A 19,670-nucleotide genomic window follows, 5' to 3' on the forward strand; every position below is an offset into this window, starting at 1 on the left:
GGATCCTGAACGTAGGGTTAGAGGGTATCTGTCCTCGTTTCATGACCAAATTTAGCAGAGTTGGCAACAAATGTTCCCGCGATTTGCTCATTCTAGTAATCGAGACAGCCGATGAGGAAACTAAGACACAAAACGAAGAACTCAAAACCCTTGAAGACAAAATCAAGAACGATTCTGTGATACCGGAAATCAAAACACATCTGGACAAAATCGAAGAGGAACTAAAGAAATTTCAAAAATTCACAATCGACAAAAAGTTGTGGAAACTGCAAAACAATATTAAGAACTATAAGGAAGAAAGAACATACCCTTATCTAGTCCCGGGCTTCTACAACCAACTGAATCAACAGGCATCCAGCAATAGACAAAACCCCCGGAGACAACAGAGGAAGAAATTTGTGACATTTTCAAACAGCTTCAACAGCAGCGACTCAGATTCCACAACCAGTGGACAAGGCAATCTACCACAGGCTTCAGGTTTTCAAGGGAGGGGACACCGCGGCAGACCCCGCCACCAAGGCCAACACCCCATGCGCACACAGAATTGGACCCCACGAGCGCAACAAACATGGTGATCCCTATTTTTAATCTTAGCGATCACACTTTGTCCACTAATGAAATTGAAGTCCTAAGTAAAGGTCTCAGTTTCATCCCGAGCACCAGCGCTGACTGTTTTAACACAGAGGTCGAAATACGCAAATTCTTCTGCACAATTCGTCTACGCTATTTTTTCAACAGAGATAGCCCAGAACAAGAAACACCGAATCCACAGGCTTGAAACCTCCGTCAACTTTCACTCCACTCTCCTCGATGATATGTCCAGAGATTTTATCTTTTGAAAATCGCATTCTCCTTGAAATACGTAACATCTTCGATAAACAAACCCATTTTAAGAACAACCTCTCGGCACCACAAAGACTGGCACTGAAATCTTTAGAAAACAACAAGTCTTTTCTCATTAAACCAGCGGACAAGGGTGGTGGTATCGTACTCTGGAGCAACACCCTGTATGACATGGAAGTCACCAGACAATTGTCCAATACCAAGTTCTACAGACAGATACCCTCTAACCCTATGTTCAGGATCCTGTCCGAAATCACGAGTTTGTTGGGTCATGCACATGATGAAGGGTGGATAGAGGACGACAAGAAAGCATTTCTGGTAAACCAACACCCGATCATCCCTGCTTTCTACCTGCTCCCTAAGATCCACAAAAATCCACTTAATCCACCTGGAAGACCAATGGTGGCAGGCATTGGATCAGTCCTCGAGCCACTATCCATCTACATAGACCACTTCCTAAGGCCCTTCATCTGCAAAATGCCGTCCTATATCCAGGATACCACAGCCATGATAAAAAAAAACTGGTCACCATACAAGCTGAACAAGAAGACCTACTAGTAACGCTGGATGTAGAGTCACTATATATAAGCATCCCATAACTGGAGTGTCTACAAGGACTTAAAACCTACCTAGACAACAGAACATCAGCGGAACCACCTACAGCATTCCTTCTTGAATGCACTCGAATAGCCCTCATGGAGAACTATTTCATCTTCAAACAGACTTTTTACCAGCAGTGTCACGGGACCAGTATGTGGGTCACCTTTGCACCGGATGTAGCTAACCTGTTCATGGACGCCTTCGAAAAGAATTCAATCTACAATGAACATAACACTTTCAAAAACTCGATCGGTTGCTGGTTACGATATATTGACGACGTATTCATGGTCTGGAAAGGGACCGAAGAGAATCTTCACCTGTTCCTACAATGGTTGAACTCACAGAACAACTGCATTAAATTCACGATAGACCTCAACAAAGACAGAATACCTTTTCTAGACCTTGAAATCTGCAAAAATCAAAATAACTCACTAAGTACCACCTTATATCGCAAACCGCCATCCAAAAACACTTTACTTGAATACTCCAGTTTCCATCCATCAGGCCTCAGGATGAATCTTCCATATGGCCAATTTCCACGCATTAGGCGGAATTGTTCTACACTGGTCGAGTATGAATCTAAAAGTAAAGAACTCGCAACCCCCTTAAAGAAAAAGGGTACCCCAGCCACTTCGTCCGTCAAGCCAGGAAACGAGTGAAACACACCAATCAAGACTCCTGCCTCACCGCAACTAAAAGAGAACAGTCCAACACTAAAATGACCTGTGTCACGACTTTCACTCCATTGAGTAATTCAATCAAAAAAGTGGTCCTTAAACACTGGGACAAGCTCTACACAGACTCTTTTGCACCAGAGAAACCTAGATTTGCGTTCAAACGCAGCCGTAACCTAAAAGATCGCCCCGTACACACGTACACGGAAGTTGATGTCTCGAGCAGCACACAAGCACTCTATGGAACCTGCCGCCAGTAAAAGGCCATTTCAAGTGTGGCAATTGCTCCGTCTGCACACTGACGACAAACCTCAAGACAATCGATTTTAAAGGAAACCTTTGGACCCTAAATTCCTTCACCAATTACAAAACCAAATGGTCCGTTTACATCATCAAATGCCCTTGCGACCTCATTTATGTAGGCAAATCCAAGAGAGAAATCAGACAACACATCTGTGAACATCGGTCATGTGTACGCAATCAAGTAGAAGACAAACCCCTAGTGGCACATTTCAAAGCCATGAAACATACCCACAATGATATCTTCTGGACAATACTGCAAACAGTGGGTAACACCTTCCGTGGTGGTAATAGAGACCTTGTCCTCCGCAAACTTGAGCAAAAATGGATTTACTGCCTTGACTCTGTCAGACAAGGCCTGAACATTTACATTGAATGGAACCTCTTCTTCAACAAATAGATCAGGGTTCCCACATCAATGTGATAGGCTAAGCTGAATGTAAAAACTGTTGCAATACTATTTTCCTGTAACCACAAAGTCTGCATTGATTGTTTCTAAAAATTGCAATCAGTCCTTTACACATGGACCATCTAACTTTGCAACCGCACCAATCATGTGTATTGTTACATTGATGACTCTCTCTTACCCCGCGTGTGCATTTCATGCGCAGATGCTTTACAACAAAGACATTGCAGCCGCACCAATTATATATTTTTTCATTATATGATTATATTGATGACTCTCGCTTATCTCGCTTGTACATTTCATGTTTCGGATGCTTTACAACAAAGACATCTTTGGGTCTCTTTTTTGAAATACCAGAATTGTTTATCCTAAGGTCTCCAGATGAGATTATGTTTTTGTTAACTATTATGACAAAATACTAGCTCATGTTTGTTTCAAACAGTGTACAGCCCTGGCTTTACGACCAGTTCACATACAAAATGTTATCATACATGATTATGCTTTTGTTTTCTACAACCAGTATTTATTTGACAAAATACTAGTTCATGCACTATTGACCTTGGTTTGCCTGAGGACTGATTCCCCAGAGCTATGCTCTTTGCAGCGCTGCTCCATTTCATCCAGCCATTTCATCCAGCCACTGCCCTTTGTAACCTACCGAACCAGAAACACCAATTAATGTGTCGACAATGTTAACCAGCACTCAGACACTGCCCTTTTGCATATGCGCTATCGCGGCGCCCTGCTTTTGCCTCGTTCTGGTTAAATAACTGTCCTCCAGGGCACTCATGCGCACAAACATCCTGCAGTGACACAGATCTTTCTCAGTTCGGCACTTCGGCACGGTAAGACTCAGTCCGCTCACTTTCTTGATTCACTGTCGTTTTTATCAGCGCTAATCCACCAAGCGTCTGGGCTCTCACACTCCTTGATCCCCGTTTTAATATAACCCAATCTAACACATTGTGACCTAGTCACCTTCTTTCGGCCGCCATTAACAATTTCACAGGGCATTTATAACAACAGTCCTCCGGAACTCCTGCACCAATCGCACAGTCACGGCTAAGTTCCTTGCACTTTTAATTTTTAACACTTTGTGACCCAGTCACGTCTCTTTGGCACTCTGTTTGTTAACAGACTCTTGTTAACAAACAATCGCATAAGCGCATTTATCTGCCTTATTTATGCATTCAAAACTCACGAAGGTTATTCATTTGGATAGACCTTACTCGAAAACTAATCACCAACCCACGCACGACAAGAGCTTACCTGTACCTCAACCTTTTCTTTCAACCGCCAATTACCGAATTGTCAATTTTGACCCCCTTCCAAATAGATTTGGGCATCTGACTTCCGCAGACTGTCCCCCCAGCCGTAAAAAATCAACAGCTGGGTAAACAAGACCACTGCCATGGCGTCAACTTACTTACACATGGTAGGTCGACTCCTTGCAGCTCTATTTTCATTATCTGGCAATTCTTGCATCACCGTATCTAAATGCTTTCTCCATTCTTAAACTATAGGATGACCCCCATCTTACCTAACTAAGACCGACCACGACTTGATGCCCTGAAGACAGTTCAGTACAACTTTGCAGCGCTGCTCCATTTCATCCAGCCACTGCCCTTTGTAACCTACCGAACCAGAAACACCAATTAATGTGTCGACAATGTTAATATATTGTGAATGTAAACAATACATGGAATAGTTTGTCACTATTTATTTATTACTAACCCACCGATATGCAGACTATAAATGTACTTCAGTATGCATATATTATGTGCCACGGCACATAAATAATTCTGTAAATATGTCTTCTTGTCAAAATAAATCTTCCTGTTTTTTTTACCTTACGGTGATCTCTTTTTCAAGCTAGTATTCTCCAAGCTCTCCTGCAAGGAGTACTGTGACCCCCTGTTACGCCTTTGGCCTGTGTAGCCGCTGACTCTACTCCCCTTTATCTCTGTACCTCTCAACCCTCTAGAGTCAGGCCCCCAACAAAAAAAGAGGGGTCCGCCCATTTTTTCTTTCTTAGCCACAGCAAGAGCAATGGCAGCCAAGGCCACGATGTAGCGAGTGACATTCCAGACACAGAGCGCCAAGGTGACACCGGCGGCAGTGAAGAATATTCCCTGCAAAATGCAGGGAACGAGCAGCCGTCCCACACCTAGACAGTGGCTTTGCAACATACTTGCTACTCTCCAGCTACCTTGCAGGAAGAGAATGGAATGCTCTCATTGCATTAGTCTTCTACACACTATTGTATAACACAGACACATAGTTGCACCTCGCTGACACATAGTATACATGTGTCACAAAAGGCGTCTCGTGGAGTGGGAACACAGTTTGTCCCAGGCTTGGGGGCCTGCGGCCTGACCAATCAGGTCCCTTGCGTGAAGGGGCAGGTGGCAGGGGTTACCAACCAATCACAGAGCGCACCCAATGTAACATTTTAGAAGTAGCAACTTTCAGGGATGATCCAAGCATACCACCTGACACAGAGGCATTCACTAATATTGTTCCCTATAGGTTCCTATACTGGACATACCACTCAGGAGCCAATCCTGAGCACTATTAGGTTTGGGGAGGGAGCCTGCTGAGTGATGAAGGTTATGACATCACATGTCTACATTGTCTACAAAACTGGCCTGCGAGCCAGAATGTAGCGCGATGTGCCTGGATCGCTCCGTGCATATGACCCCTGTGTGTTTTGTATAATAAAACCGCAGTAACTCTTGCTCGTTTCGTGGACCTTGACTTCTTTGGGACAAGGGAAGGAGTTAGGGCCTTCAGTGAGTTGGGAGTTCACAGACCCTTAGCATGGCTTTGCCTGCCCAGGAAATTACCCTACCAAAGTGGCCCACAGTTGCAAATGCAATGCATTCCTTTTGTTACACTACTTGAATAGTAACCAAGGGGGAGTTTTTTGGTAAAGTGTGGTGAGAATTCTGCTTTTTAAAGAACATTTATTCAGTAACACTGGTCAAAACTACTACCAGCAGAGTGAATTAACACATCAAACTGGCCTAAATTAGCCAATTAAGTGACCCAAGAAAAAGACACAAACAGCATAGTATCAACGTGTGCTCCTCCACAAAGTAAAGCTCTTCATCCTCACCCAAGTTTCAGAACAGTTGCCCAGGCACTGGTCATCTCCTAGCACTGGTCATCTCCTATCTAAAATCAACAGCATACTCGCAGGATCCCAGGTACTACTATGGCCCCTGTCTGTTCATCCCCATCATCCCCATGCTTAAAGAGTTGCACCAGCTACCCTTTCAAGCCCACATTATGTTCATGACAGCCTGCATAACTCTCAAAGCAGCCACAATGAAAATGCCACTCTATCTGGGTGAGAAACTCATCATCTCCTTATACAAAAGAACCACAAGATGCCACAGCATCACCATACTGGAAACAAGTAACTTCAAGAACTGCACGCAAGTGCAGTTGATACAGGGGGCACTCTGTTGCTGTGATTTTGGAGCAAGCAATAGGATCGTGGAAGTTAACTTTGCTACTCATGTTGACTAGTGTACCTGATTCAGACCCTGGTGAAGGACTACTGGATGTCTTTTGTCTATTACAGCAGCTGCAGTCTCGCACACAACAGGAAGAGGAAGGGGAGCTCCTCCATATAATCAGTCCACTGTGCAAAGCACAGCGAAGTGCACGCAATAGGGGGCCCTCTGTTGTGATTTTAGATTGACTGGAATAACTTCAAGAGGGCAAACTAGGAGGCATATTTTTTTCCTACTGAACACCTTGGGCCTAATTCACAGAAGCATTTTATAATGGAAACATTGGAATAAATTCTGTGTATTAAGCCCCTTATTTCTGGAATGGGTGTTGGGGAGGAGCTAGCGCCTTCCAGCACCCCCAAGCAATTTACAATTAGGCAAGACTTCTGTTGACTGTTTTCTAAGCACTATAGCACTGAGAAAGCTTTTTTCATGCAAATGTACTCACAGGTGTGGCCAGGCATCAAATGAAGATAGTTAGTATTTAAACATAAAGTGTAAATAATCATTAGCTGAATGAATTTGTAAATGTTAAAATGTATGCAGTTCTTAGCACGGTATGAGTCAAAAACACTCCCCCTCCCTTCCGGGAAAAAATGCAGCCTGTGCTCAAAATAGACTACAGGCATTGCTGTGGTGTTCGGTTAGCATTGGCAGAGAGCACAAGGTAACTAAACAGCAGTTTCCTGTCCATCAAAAGCCCATGCAGGCTAAAGACTCAATGCATAACATACAGAGTACTATGAAAAACAAGGTTTTAAGGCGAATTACTGGACCAGATAAAATATGAGTATATTGAGTGAAGTATGGAGAGTATGATGGGAAAATATGTTTTTATATAAAAGTTTATAATATAGCAAAATGATGATAAACAGTAGCTACAATGTATTCTTGCATAGCTAGCAATATGCTATGGCAACCCGGCCATGCAAGAAGGAAGATTGCAGCATCCATTGTAAGGGAAGCTGGACAGTTTTGGATGAGCCATGCCTATATCCAGTGACCAAGTCAAGTGTATTTAAGCTGCCTGCCGGGCACCAGTCAGCGGGGGCCAGTAACGAAAGAGGGACAGAAAGCCGTTCGGGGAGCAGAGTTCTTTGCCCCCCTTCCTCATTTCTGTACAGATTAAATGTGTTATCCTTACAAGATAAAGACTCTTGGCCTTAATTCCCTAGGCGGGTGAACTTTAATCTGGTGTGAGCGTGATTAGGGGTACCCGTATACTTAAGGGGTTCCCCTGTAAATTGGGCTGCCTTTCAGTGGTGACGACCCGACGTGACCTTAGTTTTTTTCCCCCCATACTGTGCAAAGCCCCAGGCCAGGCAGCCATGCCCATCTATAGTGACCATCCCCCTAAATAAAAAAAACACGTGATTCCTGGCCGGTTTTAGTAGAAGCCATTTTAAAGGAAATTCTCTCCGCTCACTGAAGCAGGGCGTGGCTCCAGGACGACGGGCCAACATGGGACTTTGTAACAGAGGAAAACTCAAGTGAAGCACAGCCATGTGAGTATACTCTTGCAAGACATAACAGCATGGGAACATATATATATGATATGGTAATGTCAATGATAGTGTGGTGATGTCAATGATACAATGGTGATGCGGATGATGTACGAGGTCAATGGAATAGATGGAATAGGACTTTTGGTGCTGTATTATGGAATAGGATTTTAGGTAATGTGTTAAGGAATAGATTGGATAGGAGGTGGGTTATGTATTGACATTGTCACGTATTTCTGTTTTTATAATGCAAAAAGGGAGCCTCAGCATATAAAAGACTGAGATGAAAGGGAACCTCAGCGTATTAAAGACTGAGATGAAAGGGACCCTCAGCGTATAAAAGACTGAGATGAAAGGGAGCCACAGCTTATAAGGACTGGGAGGTAAGGGATCCTCAACCATAACAGGTTGAGAAGGTAGTACCAAGCATTATTCTTTTATGACGATAGAAGCAATAGGTGGTATTACAAAGGATATAAGGAAAAAGAGTAGTGGCTCGGTATGAGGAATGGGCCTGGATTTTAGTCAATTATTTTTGTATATTTTCTTGCTGTCTTTTCTGGTAAAGGAAGGAAGGGGGATGAGTCGCGGTGTGTGTGTGTATGCATGAAATCAAAGTGGAAAATGTGTGAAATCAAAGTGGGAAAAGTGAAATCAAAGTGGAGAAAGTGTAAGGGGGTGGAGAAAAAAGTGGGTTGATCTGTATTTTTGTTTAAAAAGCGGAAGCATGCATTGCAATAGGCTCTAAGTCAAGTCTTAGGGACATGCGCAACATTATAAAGGAAGAAACCCCAATGAAACAAATACATAGGGTTCTGCCACTGTATTGTGACAGAATAAATAAACAATGGATAGTAGAAACAAAGGAAGGGGGATGTCCTGCTCCTGGCCAGAGCAGGGCTCCCATAACAGAAAAATGCTAGAAAAAATGTCCATCTTTTTAGCAGAAAAATACAAAGGGAACAAATCACAAAAAAGAAAAGAGATTCTAATCTCTAGATCTCTGACAAGTATTTGAGGATATGGAAGATCAGGAAGGTGAAAAAGAGATCCATTGTAAGAGGATATACCCATGCCTAAACCTGCAGTAGGGTATACAATCCCAGTCTATAAGCCTCCAGTGTTAGAGAGAGTGTCAACAGGATTATCAGGATTAGAAACTGGGGGATGGGGGGCTCAAGAGCTTTTGCACCTCCATATAACCCATCCACAAGTGCTGATATGCCCGTAGCATTGGTGTGCCCAGAGGGTCCACAAGCAGATATACACATTGGGCCTCATTACGACCCTGGCGCTAAGTGGTTAACAGCGCCGTAAAAGGCTGCGGCGCCGTTAACCACTTAGCGCCTTACTACGAGGTCCCTTTGCGGGACCCGACCTGAACGGCTGGTCTGCACCAGCCGTTAAAGTTGGGACCCACAAAGGGACCTTGATGGCAATTACGGTACCGCGATTTGCGGTACCGTAATTGCCGCCTTCCCTATTCCCATTGAGCCCTATGGGGCAAAAATGAGAATGGGGAAGGGCCATGGGGAAATGGGAAAATACCGCCCCGCCAACCTTGGAATGGGGCGGTATTTCCCAATTTCACCATGGTGGACTCGTTACAACACCGGCACCAACCATGGTGCTAATAGCGCCATGGTTTAGCGCCAGTGTTGTAATGAGGGCCCTTGAGTTAAGAGCATTGCGGGAAAGGTTGGTCAGGTTACAAGAACCAGAAGAAGTATAAGCAGAAATAAGGATACTGGTGCAGAAAATAGGGGATTGGAAGTAAGGAAATGTTTTGTTTAGGTTTAACCCTGGGGCATCAAGAAATGCGTGTGTTGAAAAAGATGATTGAGCAGCCAGTGGATGCAGACGTGAGAGTATGCAGCTCCAAAGGGGCTGCTCCCATCCTGGAAAATATCCTGCTAAATATGATTAAACCCTGAAGAATTTTTGGCTTAACAGAAGTGGGAGCAGTCCGACGTGGTATCCTCGAAATCCCAACAAAAGTCTGAGGTTTCTTGGGCTCCTGCGGTGCGCTACGCAGCACGAGGCAGGCCGCAGTGGAGTGGTGCTTGAGGAGTCAGGTGGGAAACGGCTGGATGGCGCCCGGGACTCGGACACACAGCGGAGACGGGCGGCAGGCACTGACAGAACCACCCAGTAAAGCCATGGGCAACATACATTGAGGTAGCAGTGCCGCAAAGACTATTCCAGGGCAGAAGAAGATGCCCGGGAAATCCTGGTATGTCGACGGCGCTCCCTCCTCCTCAGTTACCAGCCTGAACATGGCTGCAAGGACTGATACACTGGCCTGAAGACAGCGTACAAGCACACAGGTGTCACACAGAAGACCAAAGGGTCGGATGGACGGAGGACTTTTCCAACATACCACTCAGGAATAGTCACCGATAAGCAGTGCTTCCTGTGGCTCTTGCGACACTCCTTGCAGCCCGGGGCATATTTGCATCTGCATCATCACCATCGGAGGTGTGTGCTGAGGATTCATTTGCCCAGTATTTCTCTTGTTGCCACCCTCAAATGTGGTTGTGCATGGCTATTGTCTACAGGCCACAGCCTTTGCTTTTTGACATAGCCCTGCACCTCATGGAAGACCACACACGTGTCACCTGTGACAGTCTAGGTGACTGGCCAAACTGCTGCCACGCACAACAACAATAGGGTGGTGTGAACGGTAAGAGTTCTATACTCTCTGGGACTCCGATGCCTGCTTTGCCCCCTGTGCAATGGCAGGCACAGGGCAAGGTTCCCCTTTCACCACCTCCTCATCCTCATCCTGTAGTGCCTCCTCCTCCTCAGGTAGGCCTACTTCCTACTGCAGCACAAGCACAGTCTGTGCCTACCCTTAGGCCTCTCGTCAACGGATGCTCTCTTAAAGACCTGTCACTGCATTGCACACTTGCGCTGCTGTGTGAAGACATCTGCAAATGACGACACCCAGACAGGAACCCTCTAATTATGCTGCTCCTACAGAGTGCATGCTGCAACACATACTTAGCTTCCTGCTCCACTATAGTACCTGCCGTAAGGGCACCTCACCAGATGCCCTGCATCCCCTGCCTCTAAAAATAGCATGGGTTCCCATCCCCCACATCAGTCATGGGCGAGTCCTCTTGCTCCTGCAAGGAGAAATTCGGCTCCCTTCCTCTCCTTTCCTGACAAGCCAGTGCAAACACAGGGACATACGGGTAGGGGTGAAAATGCTAAACAACCTTTTTTTCAGTTTTGGGGAATGAATTGAGACAGGGATTTTCGATTGGCTTTCAAAGTTTTTTCATGGGAAACCAATAGGAGCAAGAACAAAAGGAAAGGGCAGAGGTTTTCTTTCACAAGTTATCAGTGAGAAATGAATAAAACACTGACTAAGCAGACAAAGTGACACAGACATAGATAAAAAGATTCTGCAAACAACACCAAACTACACATTAACAACCATCAAAGTTCCAAAAACGTCTTCTAAAACTTGTGGTCAAAATGCTCCTAAGAGCTCATCCATTTGTGAGCCTGTATTACATAATAACTTCCCCTAGAGCCTAGTGAATCTCACAAAAGAACAGTTTGTGATATTAGCATTCATTAAATCTCAAACGTCCTTTAGAAAATGTGAGGGCTCTGATTCGCTGAACAAACTCGAGTCTGCATGAGAACTCAATTAGTTGGCACGAGAATTGACCCGATCCGAAGCTCCTGATTGGAGCACAAATCGTGTGAAGCATACGGAACCCCACAGTGAGTTCAACTTGGGCTTCATCCACACCAAACACCTGTCGTACATTCACGAGACAGGATGTGTCGCACCAGAAAGATGTCAGGGCCCTGAGGGCTGCATGTTATGAAGGTCTTTCAGGCTTATTGAAGATGGTGTGAATGGAATTAACTAGAGCAGCAAATATGCAAATATGTAAATATATATATATATATATATATATATATATATATATATATATATATATATATATATATATATATATATATATATTACTCGAATTACTATACATATTAATGTTTCCAAGTTTGCAATTGCAACAGAGCCCATTTACATAGTGTATGATTAGTCAGTTAAACGTATCATTCTTTTGTTCTTACGTTGAAATGACATACATTGGACAATCATTCTTCAATCATTAACATATATCGCCTACACTCTGTGCAATCATTTGAGCTAGTGCTGCTTGCGTGGTGCAATGGTGAATCTTTATTCTGTCTATAGTGCTAGTGTCTATTATTTAAGTAGTAGTAAAAACATAAAACTGTAATCACATCTGTAAAACACGTGATACACTGTTGTCCCAACACTGCAGTCTCCAATCAAAAACTGAGATGTATATTGTAATAGTATCATGCTTTTGTATAGTGCCTCATGCTGGATTTCTCTAGATTCAAAACAATGTAATAAAAGATAGTATTATCGAATGTAATGGCGCTGAGTTTATCAACCTCAGAAGGATGCAGCGTGAGTCAGCCGTGCTGTGGTTTGAACTTGTGAACTGCAGGTTGTCCCCAGGTCAATGGCAAGTGCTTATCTCACTGAGCTATCCTTTCTGGCATGTTTTTTAATATGACGCTGGTTAGTTTATTAACTCAGCAAAACAGCCCACTTGTTATATCACCTTCTAACTATGCACTCAAATTGAAGTGGGGTGCATAAAAGGGTCAAGATACATCATTGTGCTCCTCAATGCACATTGTGGTGCTGTCCATTGGTAAGTAGTTTGACTATGTTCACAGTAATGTGCAAGGGATCGTATGGTACGGACCCATCCCTCTGCCTGCATGCTTGATTTGACTGCCCTCCTTTTGAGTCGACTTAAATATAATTGCCAATTAAGTGTTGAAACAAACTTCCGTTGAGGGGCTCTTTTCCAAGTCCTTCACACCAACTTTAAAGACTTCTGATTCAGTGGTGTATTATTTGCAAGGATGCATTAGCTTGTAGATAAATCTGTTTCCGAAAACAATATTGTTCACTTAAGCAATTGTAACAAGGTCAGTAATCTCACCTTGTCACTTGTGGATAGAAATTCTCAGCCTGGGGTTGGAGGCCTACCAGGGTGGAAGCAAGAGCCTCTTCTACCTTGGAGTTGGCAGTTGAGAGGAACCCCATTTCTGTCCCCCCCTCTGAAGTGCCAGCTTGTACATGTGCGGTCTGAACTTGGATCACCCCATATCTCTTGAAGAAAGTACCTGAAAGGTTTTCCCTTTAATTTCTATAGCCACAATGAAGGCAGTACAGAGATACCAAGTGCAGCACTGCAACCTATCAGCGCCCCACGTGACTTGCCTACAGCGATCTGAGCCTTCGAGTTCACAAAGAGAGAGTACACCACCGAGAGAAGAAATAGAGATCCTACGAGGTGTTCCCTGGCAGTATTCACAGCTCCCCTGCTCTGGCACGTGGAGCAGCAAAACCTCTGCAGCCCACCTAGACCACCAAGATCTTATAATGAAGAGGCACCTAGTCAAGAAAATGTACTTGGCTTAGGGGAATCTACGCCAAGGCCCTCTAACATGAATGCACACACTTTACAACAAGAGCCGTTATGGCTGCCTTATGGAGCCCTATACAGACCGTGATTTGTAACGTCCTTTTTTTTAAACACCTTCCAGGTGGGGAAGACAACACCAAATTGGCCTGGGCCAGTAATCCAATGGGAGATGGGAGGAGATAATAACCGAAAAAAGGAAAGAGGAAGGTTTGATTGTTTAGGTGTTGTGAGAGGGGGAGGGTGCAGACCAAGATACCCGCCAGGGGAAGAAACATGGATTGAAGCATGGAGGAGATTTGTGGAAAAGATGAGGTATTGCTTGTTGAGCGCAAGTGGTACTGAGCTGTGAGTGTGCATGCCAGGTAAGTGAATGAAAGTGTTAAAGAGAGTGCATGGAGTGAGTAGGAAGGGGACGTAAGAGTGAAAGGAGGATGACTGATTAGAAGGTGGGGTGGAGTAGTAGTATGCAGGTAGGGGTAGTAGAGTGGAGGAGGGAGTTAGAACATGGAAGGGTGGAGGCGAGTAGTAGATGGAGGGTCAGAGGCGGGAGAAGAAGGAGAGAAGGTGGTTGGAGTTTGATGCAGGAGAGTGGAGAGGGAAGACAAACATTCAGAAACAGGGGGGGTGACATCAGAGCGTGAGAGGAAGGAGAACTAGTCGGGCAGAGTGTTTGGACGACACAATCCCAAAACATCTGCTATTTTCTAACAACATTGGCACGGTTAGAAGGCCCCAGATGGAGCTTAGATAGTGGGAAGATTGCCTTTATGTTCTTATTGACAGCAAGGGAGCGAGTTTAGGGACACATGGGTTAGAGTGGGAAAAGCTATCACTAGACGAGGGAGTGAAGGACAGACCTAACGCCCTGCCAAATAAATAACTAAAAACCTTGGAACCTTCTCTAAGAGTTGGAGTGTCCTTTGAGCCATCTCTGGCACGTTAATCTGCACTCCAAATGAGTTACTAGGTGGTAACAGCCCTTTTCTCACTTTTTGCACTTGCGTTTAACAAGACCACCTGATCACGGCCTGAGGAGATGGCATTATGAGTATTGGAACGTTCCACCCCATGAGGGCAAAAGATCTGCTTACAACACGATAAGAGAAAGGAAAATATGAGAATGTTTGTACAGGAGACCTTTAACAGCCAGTGTTGCCCTCTTCGGTTGCATGGTCTGCAGTAGAACTGCCAGCATTGTTCAAATAAAACCTCTGAACTTTACACATGCTTTAGGAAATTATAAACATTTATGGAAGACAAGGTGACATATTTGACTTTAGTGGGCCTTAACCAGAGTATCTATATTTAAACATATGTTTTGGAGAATGCAAGGCTCTGGGTCCATATCTCTGGCCCCTGCTCAAACTCAATCCTGACTTGCCTACCTGAAGGTCTGCTCTTTAATCATAACTTATTCAGGACCCCCAGGAGAACACTGATATGCATCCACACCACTGTCTGACATCATCGAGTCTTTAATTCTGGAATACCAAATGTTTTCTGACAGCTCTCGGTTAGTGGTATGATGCAGACAACATCCAGAGAGAGACTGGAAAGAATGTCCCTCACTCTTTTAAGCCCTGTGTAGCAGATGTGGATTAGATCAAAGCTTGATGTACCACAACAAGCTTGCACTAAAAAGAGACAAGTCTGAAATGCCCATCTTTGCCTCCCTTCATCACTTAGCACATCTGTGACAAAATGACTTCTGCCCTGCAGGAGTATTAGGTTGAGTATAGGCTAAACCGCCTAATCAGCCTTCACATTTTTACAAAACAAGAGTGACCCCAATCAAAAAGGTAAAACAGACACTGTTAAGAGATACCCCTGCTTTGCCTTTTGCAGCAACATGAGCTGTGGGAAGGCCATACTCTGTGTGAAGAATGTAAGGAGCACCATTTAAGTGAAGGTGTGAATGTGATCCCTTAGAACCCAAACAGCAAAGTTTAACAGTCCAACATAAAGTAAATGTCCAATGAAGGTTCTATAAAAGTATATGTACTTTAATAAAACACATCATCTGCAATAATAGCTAAATAGAAAAACACTGCACAAAACTTACCCCTGTGGAAAGCACAGAGAATATCAAAAGATAAAGAGAGTAAGCACTCAGGGTAATGAAACGGGAGTAGGATGCAGTAAACAGCTACAATGCTTTCGAAATATGTTCTGTTGTGAAAAGGGACTAAACTTGACCTAGCCATACTCTATGTCCCAAAGATAGACCAAGGTAGCAGTAGCCAGTCAATTGTACCTTTCACTATTCCTGGCAGTTCGACAGAATCAAACCAGGCTTTTTGGTACTGTTTGTATGGTTTGAATCAGGTTCAGAATGCAGCGGTCACGTTGTTCCAGATGGGGAGCGGTGTCAAGCCAGGGTCAAGATGAAGTTCATTGAGGTTCAAGAGATGCTTGAAGAAGAGTGGATCATAAGTGCCACCAGGGTCGGTTTGACGGTCAGTTTAATGGTGAAAATGCTGATGACTGGAAGCGTTGCTCTATGACGACGGTTCAATGAGGCACTCAAGGTAGTGCAGATCGTGACGACCACCAGGGTCAGTTCGCCAGCTGGTTCAATGGCATATATGCTCGTGACTGGATGCACGGTTTGAATCGCCCCTTGTTACCAGCACTCAATGGTCGCAGCCCGATGAAGCCACCAGGGTCGGTTGGAATGGCGATGCAGATCAGCAATGAAGATGCTGCTGGTTTGAAAAGCTGCTTGAATCCAGCGGATGCAACAATAGGCTTCAACTTCGAGGCATGGCAAAGACACAGTCTGCTTCTGTGGTACGGAGGAAAACAGCTTAGAGAATCCGAAATAGCAGCTTGAAGATCAGTCGAGTGGTGAAAACAGCATTGGGGGGTCCTGATGATTGGACTGTGTTGAACAAGCTCAAATCAAGGCTTGCAGCAGTTCGACAGTGAAAGCACAGGAATTCTGTTTGTCTTAGGTCTTGCTCCAACAGCAAGCCACCACTGTTGTGTCCTGCGGAGGGTAAGAACAAGATTGCCTCTACTTGGACACTCAGTCTTCACCTCATAGGTGGAGAGCTTTGGAAAATAAACTCTTCCAACAGTGGTACAATTAATTCTTCCTCAAACATTTTTATTGTGACATGGTTTACACAAAAATGTACAAAGATAGAGATCAAAATACCAATACAAAAAAAATAATTAAATAAAAAATCAATAAAGAAGATAAAACAGAAAACATATCCACTTATTCAAAAGCTTCAAACGTTTTCAAGAAATTAGCCAAGGGGATAGTCAAATACACGCTCTCGCCCCACATTAGTCTAGATCACACCAATTCCCTTGCATATTCATTCTTCACACTGTCAATTTCTTTAGCAACTGTGGTAGATCGAATCATAGCAAGATTTTGACAGTCCAATACCCAACGTTTCAAGGTTTCTCTCCCTTCTGTCTGCCTACCGAATAGACAGCATAGAGAGGACTCATCAGAGAGAATCGCCATCCAGTTGTTGGTCCTCTCCCTAATGTGGAACTGGTTTAGTTTGAAGCAAATATACGTATGGCGTAGCTTGTTACAGGGGAAACATTTCAAATACAATGGTAACTGATCCTTTTTGTGAGGAAATTTAGCACATTCAGAGAATAAGGAATACGCTGATGGCGCCTCCACAGTAAGTCTCCAAAATGTCCTGAATAGCTTTGTCTTCACTATAAGAGGATGGAACTGAAGCCCCTCTTCCGTCGAGCCAATCCGCTCCAGCAATTTAAAATCTGTTTTGTGTATGTAATAATAGATTTTACCTCATCTGTTTGTTCAAGAATGTATCAAAAGAGAAATAAGAGGACCTTTCTATTAGAGCCATACAGGTGATTGGACTAAAGGCATACAGGTGATTGATTGGACTTAAGAAGTCCAATTCCAGCACTTGAGACACATGGTCTTTGACTTCTGACATCACAACCAAAGTTTGTTGTGCTAAAGGAAGTGAATGAAACAAGATGGGAAGATAGGTATAGTTAGAAACAAAATGGTGGAATCGTCCTCCAAATATGTTGATCTGCCTATGTCTTGTTTAACTGTGCCCACTTTCCCTGTCAATAGCATCAGCAAGCCTTTTGGTATGCACTCCCTGGTGTGAGGCCAGTCCTTTTTGTATGGGTGTTGATGCCTGTTTTCCATGACAGCTCCTGCTTGGAAGCTGTCCTGCTGGGGATAGGTGTTACCAGACCTCACAAAGGACCAAAGGAGAGGTCCATTCATTCAGTATCCTTCCCTGCAAGCTGGCAGCCAGCACCAGGCTGTCTCACCAAAATACACATAACCCTTCTACAGCTGAGCTGGGATCACAGTACTGACACATGTATAATATCAATTTGATATGGATTTAAGTATGAGTGATACTAGCGACCATATCTTAAACTCAAGAATGGCTTATTATGCAAATTTATAATACTCAGAGTTATATGGTTTTGGGAACATGGGTCCATATCTGAATTGCAGCCTTTGTGCTGCAGTTAATTGGCTGTCACTGCAGCGGTCAGAGGGCACTTGCACCCCCTGAACCTGCTCTATGCCACTGAGGCACCAGCACTGAAATCAGAATACTGATCCAGTAAGGCACAGGTTTATACTATGCTTTTAACATGAAGTTGAAGAAGGGGGTCATGTTCAGCATAAGAGAGATTTACCTGCATCATTTTATATTTCATACGAATCAAAAAAGCCAGGGCTTCTACACCCTTGCTAGATGTCAATCTTTCACGCCATCCTAACTGTGACTTTCAGCATGTCTCTGCCCTCTTTGTGGTCAGTCCACAATCCCAGAGTTTGTGATGACAAGTTGACCCATAAAAACCAGATCGGCCATCCTACGAAAGCCTGTAACTTCCACTAGAGGATTGCTTGTGTAATTCACCAAAGGCGTGCTCTTGTACTTGCTGAGTGTGAAGAAAATCTGCTAGGATGCCCAGCGTAATATTCTTCCACAGCTTGGTATTACTGTTGGGGGGCACCCACGTGACTGTACCCACAGTACAGTTCTGAAGATCTACTTATTTAATAAAAGGATAGTTCTTCATGCATGTATGTGACACACTAACATTTTATTAGGCAGGTTGTTGGAGCCTGAAGGGGCGATCTTGCTAGCTCATGTGTGATAGAAACAGTGCTGTCAGATTATTGGGCAGACTGCTGAAAACATGGACAGTTAGAGGAGTGTTCTATGTTTGAGGGCAATTGACAGACGTCTGTTGGATATTCCCTGAAACACACCTGGTTGTAAAGGTAAAAATCTCACCACCAAATGTTAAGGCTTCTTAATGTGTGGTACACCACTTTGTATGGGGGAAGTGCCCACTGGTGTCTTCAAGACCTGATATCCAGTCAGATCCATTATGAAGATCTGCATAGATCTATGGGGCTGAAAGGTACCTCATTGCAGCAGCCAATGGAAGGGTAAAGGTGCCAGCCGATCCGGGGTAGGGGCCGGAGGGCATGAGGCAGCGATGGATCTAGGGAAGATGGAATGACAAAGGGAGGGTTTGGTTGCCTGTGAAAATAGAAGGTGGTCGCAAACAGACCGGTCGAAAGACGAGGCATACAGTGCAGCTGTAAAACCAGCATCATAACATATATACATTTTCTCTGGTGTCATCCATTCCATTACCATGGACTTGATGAGTTTCCACGCCAGTAATTAGTTACGTCACCAAGGATATAAACATGTTTTAACACTCATGTGTTAGGGACACGTGATGCATGATTTCCTTGCGATTGCAGAACCTAGGCGCGAAGTTCAGGCCCAGGTGAAGGTTCATCCAGGACTAGTTTTCCTCTCTCGAGACATAGAGGTAGGGGTCTATTAATTCCACTGGTCACTAAATGAGGAATTTCAAATCATTTAAAATTAGTACACTTGGAGAAATGTTCTACTTGGAAAGCAAAAAGCTAAAATTGCCTGTTCTCTGGACTAATCTTCTCAGGAAGGTGTCAGTCACCTGTTAGCTATATGTGTCTTATCAAGGGAGAATATTCCTCTGCCTATTGTTCTCATTCTGCCCAATGGGGTGGTCCATCCCAAATTGCTAGGCAAATCTCCTCTGTGCTTGAGTATCTACACCAACTCCAGGAAAGTGGTTCTGCCTCATGGGTGTGCTTCCCTGCAATACTGCTGCTAGAAAGTGTAAAAACACAAACTTTCACAAAAGGCAATCATTCCCTGCAGTTTCCCTGTGATAATTACTGGCATAAGGCAAATTCGCTGAACTATTGAGCACTGTAATGCGTTTTTAGCCCATTAAATATAGTTAAAGTGTTATAAATAGGTTTTCCAGTTCTCGGATTTGGTGTG

The sequence above is a fragment of the Ambystoma mexicanum genome, chromosome 10 (assembly GCF_040938575.1).
Source record: "Ambystoma mexicanum isolate Mex_15411 chromosome 10, UKY_AmexF1_1, whole genome shotgun sequence".
NCBI classification, from domain to species: Eukaryota; Metazoa; Chordata; class Amphibia; order Caudata; family Ambystomatidae; genus Ambystoma; species Ambystoma mexicanum.